Source organism: Nycticebus coucang, chromosome 10 (assembly GCF_027406575.1).
Source record: "Nycticebus coucang isolate mNycCou1 chromosome 10, mNycCou1.pri, whole genome shotgun sequence".
Classification (NCBI taxonomy): domain Eukaryota; kingdom Metazoa; phylum Chordata; class Mammalia; order Primates; family Lorisidae; genus Nycticebus; species Nycticebus coucang.
The window spans coordinates 34,287,446-34,300,207 of NC_069789.1; the positions used below are offsets into that span (position 1 = coordinate 34,287,446).

General features: G+C 48.4%; 1 pseudogene; it reads right to left on the bottom strand.

The window, feature by feature from the left end:
- LOC128596381 (set1/Ash2 histone methyltransferase complex subunit ASH2-like) overlaps positions 1-12,437 on the bottom strand; it is a 98,338-nt pseudogene extending 85,901 nt beyond the window's left edge.
- Positions 12,438-12,762: the final 325 nt, after the last annotated feature.

The window sequence follows — 12,762 nt, forward strand, 5'->3', positions numbered from 1 at the left end:
AAAAAGAAAAAAAGAAATTTCTTAGGGCAGCACCTGTGGCTCAGTGAGTAGGGTGTCCGCCCCATATGCAGAGGGTGGCAGGTTCTAACCCAGCCCTGGCCAAACTGTAACAAAAAAAATCCGGGCACTATGGCAGGTGCCTGTAGTCTCAGCTACTCGGGAGGCTGAGGCAAGAAAATCACCTAACCCGAGGGGAGACAAGATGGCGGACTGAAGCCAGCTTTCAACAAAGGCTCCCGTCCAGAAGGAGAGTTAAGGGACAGGAATTTAGTAAGTATCCTGGTGGACTTGAGCCTCACCAAGAGAGAAGGCTGAAGAACGCACATCAACACCGCTGAGGCAAGTTGTGATCACAAGGACGCAAACAAAAGGTACAAAATCCACCACTAAGCGGACGGGAGTCCCCCTCCCCCATGAGACCGGCTCTGTAGCCCCACAATTGAACAAGCGGGCAGAAATTAAAGCCCCTCCCACTACACTCCACGGGAGAGACCTTCTAAAAACTGGACCTACCTCCCCTACTGGGGTGCCGTGGCGTTCTCCTGCCTGACATAGGGCTGAATAAAACTTTGGGAATCCTTTGCCGGCAACCCTGAATCCCCGGCGCTCCCCTCCCGCCCACTGAGGTCTGGAGGCCTGTCCTCCAGGACTTCGGATCTTTGGGTGATTTCTCAAGGGGAGTGGACAGTCCCCGAGTTGCGACTGGTCAGCATTGACTCTGAGGCGCACCGAGTGAGGAGAGGGCACTGGGCTGAGGGGGAGTCACGCCTCGCGGCACTTCCCTGCGGTGCAGTGCACCAACCCTCCCCGGGCATAGGGGACCCAAGACTGAATCAGACTCTGGCCTCCCCGCTGAGAGCTGAGAACCCCAACTCTCACTCGGGGTCTGAGGGCCTATCCCTCCGGAGTTCGGCTCCTTGGGTGATTTCTCGAGGGGAGTGCACAGTGCCTGAGCTGCGTCAGGTCAGCGCTGACTCTGGGATACGTGAGCGAGGAGAGGGCACTCTGCTGAGGGGAAATCAAGCCTTGGCGGCACTTTCCTGCGGTGCAGTGCAGGAGCCCTCCCCTGACCGTAGTATTGCGTGAAACTGAATGAAACTCTAGCTTCCCCCCGCCCCACTCCCAATCCGGGTCTGGGGGCCCATCCCCCAAGAGTTCTGATTCTTGGGGGATCTCTTAAGGGGTGTGGACCCAGCACAAACTGTGGCCGCTCAGTGCTGACTCTGGGGCGCGGGACAGAGGAGAAAAGGGTCGCCTGAGTGCCCACACCAGAGCAGCAGTTCCCTGGAGGTAGATCAACAGCCGTTTTTTCTTTAACGGCATAACGCTCACTTCTGGATATACTGAGGCCACACCCCCGTCTCCCTGGGCAACCAGAGGAGGCCACCGGTGACACGGCTCACAAACCCGGAAGCCTCCAGGGCGGGGCCGACCCAGAGAGGTGTTCAGACGCAATTCTCCAGCAGCAAAGACGTTTGAACTCAAAACAGCCCGTCTCCTGTAGGCGACGACAGGAACAGAGACAGAACCTCACAAAGTTGTCTGTTCTGTTCTGTTCTGTTAGCAGCATCCATCAGGGACGGGGCTAAGCCTGAGTGAACACCTCCTTCCCATCACCTGCATCAAACACTCAAAGATGTCAGGCCCCATCTCCTCCTGCTAGATAGCGGCAGTCTGCGGGGGCCTGGCAGACTTCCTCGCGATTCAGGCAGGTGCAAACCCCTGGAGTGTCTGTTCACTGCAGGCAACTGGGTTAGCCATCTGCAGAGATACCAGTGACTGGGTCCGACGGAGGGGCAAAGTGGGGAAGGAGACGTCAACCTTCCCAGACTGCTCTGTTTGCGGGGTGGCTCCTCCTGACTCCACGCTGCACTGGGGTGAGCTGTCTCAGAGGAGTCACCAGGCCCCTGTGATCCAGTTCCCAGAGACCTCTTGAACCCTTCCACCTGAGACAAGTGCCGATTGAGACAGTTGATTCGGACCTTTTGAACTGGGCTAATAGACAGGACTTTTCAGGTGGTGCCCTGGGTGTGCGATTGTAGGAAGGTTTGATTCTCCTTTTCCAACTGGGGCCAGAGGTGGGCAGGCGGGGTGACTTAATTGCTGATTTTTCCACACAGCTGAGACTTCAAGCCAGAGTAGAAGTTGCAATAGGATTGAACAGAAACCAGCTGAAAACAAGACAGAACCACTTTGCTCCACCACACCAGACAGGGCCCCAGTTTCTCAGGCCACAACACTGTACGGGCCCTCGATAAAACCCCAGGGGAAAAACCAAAGGGAGTAAACCATGGGGCGGAATCAGCGGAAAAACTCTGGTAACATGAATAACCAGAATAGATCAACCCCCCCAAGAAAAGATACGGCAGATGTGATTGAAGATCCCATTCATAAACAACTGGCTGAGATGTCAGAAGTCGAATTCAGAATTTGGTTTGCAGACAAGATTAATAAAATGGAATTAGGAATTCGAGGAGAAATTCAAAAACTGTCTCAAGAATTTAACGAATTTAAAGACAAAACCACCAAAGACTTAGACACACTGAAACAAGAACTTACAGCCCTCAAAGATATGAAAAATACAGTAGAATCCCTCAGTAACAGAATGGAGCAAGCAGAAGAAAGGATTTCTGACATTGAAGATAAAGTCTTCGAACGCTCCCAATCTCTCAAAGAGGAAGAGAAATGGAGAGCAAAAACGGATCACTCACTCAGAGAGCTCTCAGATAATTCGAAAAAAAATAACATAAGGGTTATAGGAATTTCGGAGACTGATGACGTGGCAGCCAAGGGCACAGAGGCCCTTCTACATGAAATTATGAAAGAAAATTTTCCAGACATGCCTAGAGAATCTGAAATTCAGATAGCAGACAGCTTCAGAACCCCAGCACGATTCAACCCCAAAAAGCCATCTCCCAGATATATCATAATTAGCTTCACTAAAGTTAACATGAAAGAGAAGATTCTCAAAGCAGCCCGGCGAAAGAAAACTATAACGTACAAAGGTAAGAATATTAGAATAACTGCAGATCTCTCTGCTGAAACTTTTCAAGCAAGAAGAGGCTGGTCATCAACTTTTAATCTCCTAAAGCAAAAAAACTTTCAACCCAGGATCTTGTATCCAGCTAAACTGAGTTTCATCTATGATGGAGAAATTAAATACTTCAATGACATTCATATGTTGAAAAAATTTGCCATAAGTAAACCAGCTCTTCAGGATGTTCTCAGACCTATCCTCCACAATGACCAACCCAATCCTATACCACAAAAGTAAACTCACTCAGAAACTTCGGATCAAACTCCAACTTCCACACTGGCGAAAGGATTAAAAATGTCCACTGGACCTTTGAAAAACTCGATACCCAAAATTCCACCAGACTTATCCTTACTCTCCATCAATGTGAATGGCTTAAACTGTCCTCTAAAGAGGCATAGGTTAGCTGACTGGATACAAAAACTTAAGCCAGATATTTGTTGCATACAAGAGTCACATCTCAACTTAAAAGACAAATACAGACTCAGGGTGAAAGGATGGTCATCCATATTTCAGGCAAATGGTAATCAGAAAAAAGCAGGTGTTGCAATTTTATTTGCAGATACAGTAGGCTTTAAACCATCAAAAGTAAGGAAGGACAAGAATGGTCACTTCATATTTGTTAAGGGTAATACTCAATATGACGAGATCTCAATTATTAATATCTATGCACCCAACCAGAATGCACCTCAATTTATAAGAGAAACTCTAACAGACATGAGTAACTTGATTTCCTCCAGCTCCATAATCGTTGGAGATTTCAACACTCCCTTGGCAGTGTTGGATCGATCCTCCAGAAAGAAGCTGAGCAAAGAAATCTTAGATTTAAACCTAACCATCCAATATTTAGATTTAGCAGACATCTACAGAACATTTCATCCCAACAAAACTGAATACACATACTTCTCATCAGCCCACGGAACTTACTCCAAAATTGATCACATTTTAGGTCACAAGTCTAACCTCAGTAAATTTAAAGGAATAGAAATTATTCCAAGCATCTTCTCGGACCATCATGGAATAAAACTTGAATTGAGTAACAACAGGAATCTGCATACCCATACAAAAACATGGAAGTTAAATAACCTTATGCTGAATGATAGCTGGGTCAGAGATGAGATTAAGAAAGAAATCACCAATTTTTTGGAACAAAATGACAATGAAGACACAAGCTATCAGAACCTCTGGGACACTCCAAGGCAGTTCTAAGAGGGAAATTTATAGCACTGCAAGCCTTCCTCAAGAGAACGGAAAGAGAGGAAGTTAATAACTTAATGGGACATCTCACGCAACTGGAAAAGGAAGAACATTCCAACCCCAAACCCAGTAGAAGAAAAGAAATAACCAAAATTAGAGCAGAATTAAATGAAATTGAAAACAAAAGAATAATACAACAGATCAATAAATCAAAAAGCTGGTTTTTTGAAAAGGTCAATAAAATAGATAAACCTCTGGCCAACCTAATCAGGAAAAAAAGAGTAAAATCTCTAATATCATCAATCAGAAATAACAAAGACAAAATAACCACAGACTCATCAGAAATCCAAAAAATCCTTAATGAATATTACAAGAAACTTTATTCTCAGAAATATGAAAATCTGAAGGAAATAGACCGATACTTGGAAGCACGCCACCTTCCAAGACTTAACCAGAATCAAGTGGAAATGTTGAACAGACCCATATCAAGTTCAGAAATAGCATCAACTATACAAAACCTCCCTAAAAAGAAAAGCCCGGGACCAGATGGTTTCACGTCAGAATTCTACCAAACCTTTAAAGAGGAATTAGTACCTATATTACTCAACCTGTTCCAAAATGTAGAAAAAGAAGGAAGACTACCCAACACGTTCTATGAAGCAAATATCACCCTGATCCCCAAACCAGGAAAAGACCCAACAAGAAAAGAAAATTATAGACCAATATCACTAATGAATATAGATGCAAAAATATTCAACAAGATCCTAACAAACAGAATCCAGCAACACATCAAACAAATTATACATCATGACCAAGTTGGTTTTATCCCAGGGTCTCAAGGCTGGTTCAATATACGTAAATCTATAAATGTAATTCAGCACATAAACAAATTAAAAAACAAAGACCATATGATTCTCTCAATTGATGCAGAAAAAGCTTTTGATAATATCCAGCATCCCTTCATGATCAGAACACTCAAGAAAATTGGTCTAGAAGGGACTTTTCTTAAACTGATAGAGGCTATCTACAGCAAACCCACAGCCAATATCATATTGAATGGAGTTAAATTGGAATCATTTCCACTCAGATCAGGAACCAGACAAGGCTGCCCATTGTCTCCATTGCTTTTTAACATTGTAATGGAAGTTTTAGCCACCGCAATTAGGGAAGAAAAGGCGATCAAGGGTATCCATATAGGGTCAGAAGAGATCAAACTCTCGCTCTTCGCAGATGATATGATTGTGTATCTGGAAAACACTAGGGACTCTACTACAAAACTCCTAGAAGTGATCAAGGAATACAGCAGCGTCTCAGGTTACAAAATCAACATTCATAAATCGGTAGCCTTTATATACACCAACAACAGTCAAATTGAAAAAGCAGTTAAGGACTCTATCCCATTCACAGTAGTGCCAAAGAAGATGAAATATTTGGGAATTTACCTAACAAAAGACGTGAAAGATCTCTATAAAGAGAACTATGAAACTCTAAGAAAAGAAATAGCCGAAAATGTTAACAAATGGAAAAACATACCATGCTCATGGCTAGGAAGAATCAACATTATCAAAATGTCCATACTACCCAAAGCAATATATAATTTCAACGCACTCCCTATTAAAGCTCCACTGTCATATTTTAAAGATCTTGAAAAAACATTACTTCGTTTTATATGGAATCAGAAAAAACCTCGAATAGCCTAGACATTACTCAGAAATAAAAACAAAACAGGAGGAATCACACGACCAGACCTCAGACTTTACTACAAATCGATAGTGATCAAAACAGCATGGTATTGGCACAAAAACAGAGAAGTAGATATCTGGAATAGAATAGAGAACCAAGAGATGAATCCAGCTACTTACCGCTATTTGATTTTTGACAAGCCAATTAAAAACATTCAGTGGGGAAAAGATTCCCTATTTAACAAATGGTGCTGGGTGAACTGGCTGGCAACCTGCAGAAGACTGAAATTGGACCCACACCTTTCACCATTAACTAAGATAGACTCTCATTGGATTAAAGATTTAAACTTAAGACATGAAACTATAAAAATACTAGAGGAGAATGCAGGGAAAACCCTTGAAGAAATTGGTCTGGGTGAGTATTTCATGAGGAGAACCCCCCGGGCAATTGAAGCAGCTTCAAAAATACACTACTGGGACTTGATCAAACTAAAAAGCTTCTGCACAGCTAAGAACACAGTAAGCAGAGCAAGCAGACAGCCCTCAGAATGGGAGAAGATATTCGCAGGGTATAACTCTGACAAAGGTTTAATAACCAGAATCCACAGAGAACTCAAACGCATCAGCAAGAAAAAAGCAAGGGATCCCATCGCAGGCTGGGCAAGGGATTTGAAGAGAAACTTCTCTGAAGAAGACAGGCGCACGGCCTTCAGACATATGAAAAAATGCTCATCATCTTTAATCATCAGAGAAATGCAAATCAAAACTACTTTGAGATATCATCTAACTCCAATGAGACTAGCCTATATCACAAAATCTCAAGACCAGAGATGTTGGCGTGGATGCGGAGAAAAGGGAACACTTCTGCACTGCTGGTGGGAATGCAAATTAATACATTCCTTTTGGAGGGATATATGGAGAACACTCAGAGATCTAAAAATAGATCTGCCATTCAATCCTGTAATTCCTCTGCTGGGCATATACCCAGAAGACCAAAAATCACAACATAACAAAGATATTTGTACCAGAATGTTTATTGCAGCCCAATTCATAATTGCTAAGTCATGGAAAAAGCCGAAGTGCCCATCGATCCACGAATGGATTGATAAATTGTGGTATATGTACACCATGGAATATTATGCAGCCTTAAAGACAGATGGAGACTTTACCTCTTTCATGTTTACATGGATGGAGCTGGAACATATTCTTCTTAGTAAAGTATCCCAAGAATGGAAGAAAAAATACCCAATGTACACAGCCCTACTATGAAACTAATTTGGGACTCTCACATGAAAGCTATAACCCAGCTACAACTTAACAATAGGGGGAAGTGGGAAAGGGGGGGGTCGGTAGAGGGAGGGGAATCGGTGGGATCACACCTGTGGTGCATATTACAGGGGTATTTGCGAAACTTGGTAAATGTAGAATATAAATGTTTTGGCACAGTAACTGAGATAACGCCGGAAAGGCTATGTTAACCACTGGAATAAAAATGTGTCAAATGGTTTATGAAGTGAGTGTATGATGCCCCATAATCATATCATTGTATACACTTATGATTTAATAAAAAATTAAAAAAAAAAAAAAAAAAAGAAAATCACCTAACCCCAACAGCTGGAGGTTACTGTGAGCTGTGATACCATATCACTCTACCAAGGGTGACAAAGTGCAACTCTGTCTCTAAAAATAAAATGTATATATATTTATAGATAGAGAGAGAGAGCAGTGCCTGTGGTTCAAGGAGTAGAGCACCGGCCCCATATACTGAGGGTGACGGGTTCAAACTTGGCCCTGGCAAAAAAAAAAAAAGCAATACTGCTATTAATCATTTAATTGAATCAATACAAGCTACTAATTTAAAATATACCTTCTAACCAGAACCAGGAAAACTCTAATACAGGGCTAGCTCTGAGCCCCCAGACAAAAAACTGGATCTCTCCTCTCCAGCAGTTTCCAGTGAGTGATGATCAAGCTCACCCTCAGATGAATCAAAATTAAATCCTGATAGTAAAATTCATGTTCAGGATTTGTTTCATACCACTCAAGGAAGTGTAACTTTGACCTCCCTATATGAACAGATATTAATTTTAATAGCAAAGAGTCTCCTAAAAAATTACCTACCGGAGTTTATGGTTCAATACCTCCCAGTATGGTAAGATTAATTTTAGGAAGAAGCAGTTTTACTATGAAAGAACTTTGCATACACCCAGGAATAATTGATAAAGATTATAAAAGTAAAATATTAATAATGACTTCAGCCACCAAAAATATCCAATTGCCCACAGGACATCGTGTGGCTTAAATATTAATTATACCTTATTATAAGGGCAAAACAGCTCCCATTACGAGGGAAGGTGGTTTTGGAAGCACAGGGAAACATGTTTTTTAGCATACTTTCCTAAATGATGCTTGTCCTCAATGTAAGGTAACTTTTGAACATAATATCCAAATTGAAGGGCCAGTGGACACAGGAGCAGTTATTTCCATCATTGCTTCTCACATGTGGCCTGAACATTGGTTAAAAGCCTGAGTAAAAGCTACTTTTGTTGGACTTGGAACAATGACTAATACTGAACAGAGTACTTCTGATTTACCTTGTCAAGGACCTGATGGACAAGCAGCTTGTATTCGCCCTTATGTGGCTCCCATAGCTATTACCTTATGGGGCAGAGATTTATTACGGCAATGGGTAGAAATGCTTTCGATTTCTACAATTTCAAAATCTGCTAAAAATATTATGTTTAACATGGACTACAATCCAACTTAGCCTAGCCAGTCCAGAGAGCCTGAAGTAACTCAAATTGGCCAGGTGTGTGGGATGGGGCCTAACCCCTGGCCACCACCACCAGCACCACCTGGAGGGGGAGATGGGGCCTGCCCCCTGGCCACCACCACCACCACCACCACGATCACCACCCCAACCCCTGACCAGGTGTGTGCCATGGGGCCTACTACCACCGCACTACGACCACTACCACCGCACCCACCCAGGGTGGTTCTATTTCCTGGCCACAAAGATCACCAATACCACTATCACCCACTATCACCTGCCTTCCCATTTGTGGGTAGTGGGGACTACCCTCTGGCCACCACCACAACCACCACCAACACCACCACACCAACCCTCCTCACCAAGGGTGGAGAGTGGGGCTTGCCCCCCGGCCACCACCACCACTACCTCATCCGGGTTTGGGGATTGGGCTTACCCTCTGGCTACCACCAGCTCACCCAGATTTGAGGGTTGGGCCTACCCCCTGTGCCCCCCCGTCACTACAGCCACCCTCTGCTCCTGCTTGGGGTTTGGGGCCAAGCACTCGGTCATTACCACCACCACAACCACCACCCCACCCATCCCACCAGGTGTGTGCGTTGGGGCCTACCCACTGGCCACCACCACAACCACCACCATCCCCACTTGAGTAGGTGGTTGGCCCTGTCCCCTGGCCAATACCCCCACTACTACCACCTCAACCTAAGGTAGGGAGTGGGGCCTAACCCCCAGTCACCATGACCACCACCACCACACCCCCAGGCCCTCAGCTGGCATTTGTAGTTGGGCCTAACCTCTGGCCAACACCACCAGCACACTCAGGGTAGGTGGTGAGGCCTGCCCCTTGCCCACCACCACCTGCACCAACACCATCACCCACACACTGGGTGAGAGGTTGGACTTACCCCAAGGCCACCACCACCACCACCACCAGCACCACAACCACCCCCATCACTCCACCCATGTTGGGGACTGGGTCCTAGAAACTGTTTACCACCGCCACAACCACTATCCCCACCCCTTGCCACCACATGCCCACCCCTACCCCCTGGCCACCACTGCCACCACCACCACCACACCCACCCTCCCCACCCAGGTGGCTGGGGGACAGGCCCCACCCCCCACAGTCAACACCACCACCACCACAAACCCCAAACCCTCACCAGGGTTTCAGGGTGGGGCCTAAACTCTGGACAGCACCACGGCCACCACCACGGCCACCACCACTACTCCACCCAGGGCCTGGGCTGGGGCCCAACTGCCACCACCACCACAAACCTCACTCTCTCACCAGGGTTTGGGGATGGGGCCTACCCCCTTGACACCACCACCACCACCACACCAACCCTCCCCATCCTATGTGGTGGTTGTGTCTGCCCCCCCTGCCACCACCACCACCACCACACCCTCCACCCAGGTGGGCCCTATCCCATGGACAACAGGACAACCACCACCACCACAACCACCACTCCCTCACTCCCACTCCTACAGTGGGGGTGGGCCTAACCCCCAGTCATTACCACCACTACCACCACCACAAACCCCACCCCCTCACCCACCTTTGGTGTGGGGCCTACCCCCAGGAATAACTACCACCACCACCACCACCACCCCACCAGAGTTGAAGGGTGGGCTTAGCACCTGGTCACAACAACACAACCATCACCACCACCACCACCATCACCCCTTCCACCAGGTGTGTGCAGTGGGGTCTACCCCCTGACCACCACCATGGCACCCACCCAGGGTGGGGCCAAACCCCCAGCCACCATGACCACCATTAACACCACAACCTCCAACCCCTCACTGGGTTTGGGGGAAGGGTCTATTCCCTGGCCTCAAAGATCACCAACACCACTATCACCCATACCTGCCTTCCCATTATGGGTAGTGGGACCTACCCCCTGGACACCACCACCACCACCACACCAACCCTCCTCGCAAGGGGTAGGGGATGGGGCTTGCCCCCACCAGCCACCACCACCACTACCACCACTATCACCACCTCAGCTGGGTTTGGGGGTTGGGCTTACCCCCTGGCCACCACCACCACCACTACCACCACGACCTCACCCAGGTTTGGGGTCTGAGACTACCCTCTGGCGTCCCCCCACCACCACCACCACCAGAGCCACCCTCTGCTCGTGGCTTGAGGGGTAGGTCCAGCACTCTGGCCACCATGACCACTACCACCACTCCCCCCCACCTGTATTGGAGGTTGGGGCCTAGCACCCAGTCACCACCACTACCACCACAACCACCACCCCACACCTCCCATCAGGTGTGTGCAGTTGGGCCTACACACTGGCCACCACCACCACCACCACCCTCCCCACGTGGGGTGAGGGGTGGGTCTCACCCCACAACCACCAACACCATCACTCCCCCCCTCACCACACCTCAGTTGGTGGTGGGGCCTAGCAGCCAGTCACCACCACCACCACCACGAACACCCCCATCCATTGAGGTGTGTGGATTGGGGCCTACCCACTGGCCACCACCATCACCACCACCACAACCACCACACCCACCCTCTACACTTGAGTAGGCAGTTGGCTCTACCCACTGGCCAACACCCCCCACCAACACCCCCAGGCCCTCAGTCGGCATTTGTGGTCGGGCCTAACCTTCCACACCTGGGGTAGGAGGTAAGGACTGCCCGGTGGCCACCACCACCTGCACCAACACCACCCCCTCTCCCCTGCATAGTGAGAGATGAGAGGTTGGGCTTACCCCAAGGCTACCACCACCACCAGCACCTCAACTGCCCCCACTACTCTACCCATGTTGGGGGTTGGGTCCTAGAAGCTGGTCTCCACCACCACGACCACTATCTCCACCCCTCCCACCATGTGGACCCCCAGCCACCACTGCTACCATCACCACCACACCCACCCTCCCCACCTGGGGTGAAGGGTGGGGCTGCCCCCACAGTCAACACCACCGCCACCACAAACCCCAAATGCTCACTAGGGTTTCAGGGTGGGGCCTACACCCTGGACACCACCACCACCAGCACCACCACACTCACCCTCCCCACCTGAGGTGGGGTTGGGGCCTGCCCCCTGGCCATTAGCACCACCACCATGCCTCTAACTGGGGTGGGAAGTGGGGCCTATTCCACGGCCACCAGTACCACTACCACTCCCACAACCCCCACACCCTCACCTGCCTTTGGGTGTGGGGCCTACCCCCAGCCACCACCATCAACAACACCACTATCACCCCCACATGGGGTAATGGGTGGGGCTTACCCCCAGCGGAAACCACCACCGCCCCCACCTCCACTTCTCCCACCCAGGGCTTGGGGTGGGGCCTACCTGTGGGCCACCAACACCAGAAAAATCACTCCCTCACCAGGGTTTGGGGATGGGGCCTACCTCCTTGACACCACCACCACCATGCCCCCACCCAGGTGCGCCCTATTCCACGGCCAACAGGACAACCACCACTCCCCCCACCCTCCATCCCACGGTAGGGGTAAGGCCTAACCCCTGGCCACCACCACTACTGCCACCAACACAATCCCCACCCCCTCACCTGCCTTTGGTTGTGGGAGCCTACCCCCAGGAACCACCACCACCACCATCACCACCGCCCCCACCACCCCACCAGAGTTGGGGGGGGAGCCTAGCACCTGGTCACCACCCCCACCACCACAACAACCACCCCCAACCCTCCCACAAGCTGTGTGGGGTGGGACCTACCTCCTAGTGCCCACAACCACCACCACCACCACACCCACTACTGCCATCCCGGGTGAGAGGTGGGGCCTGTCACACCACCACCACCACCACTCCCTCTAGGTGATATAGATGATATCTCAGGGTGGTTTTAATTTGTATTTCTGTAATAGGGAGAGTGAGCATTTTTTCATATGTTTGGTAGCTATCTGTCTGTCTTCTTTTTTTTATTAAATCATAGCTGTGTACATTGATATGATCATGGGGCATCATATACTAGCTTCATGGAATATAAATGTCTTAGCACAATAACTAAGAAAACGTCCGTCTTCATTAGAGAAAGTCTGTTCATCTCTCTTCCCCACTGATGTATAGGATTATTGGCTTTTTTCATGT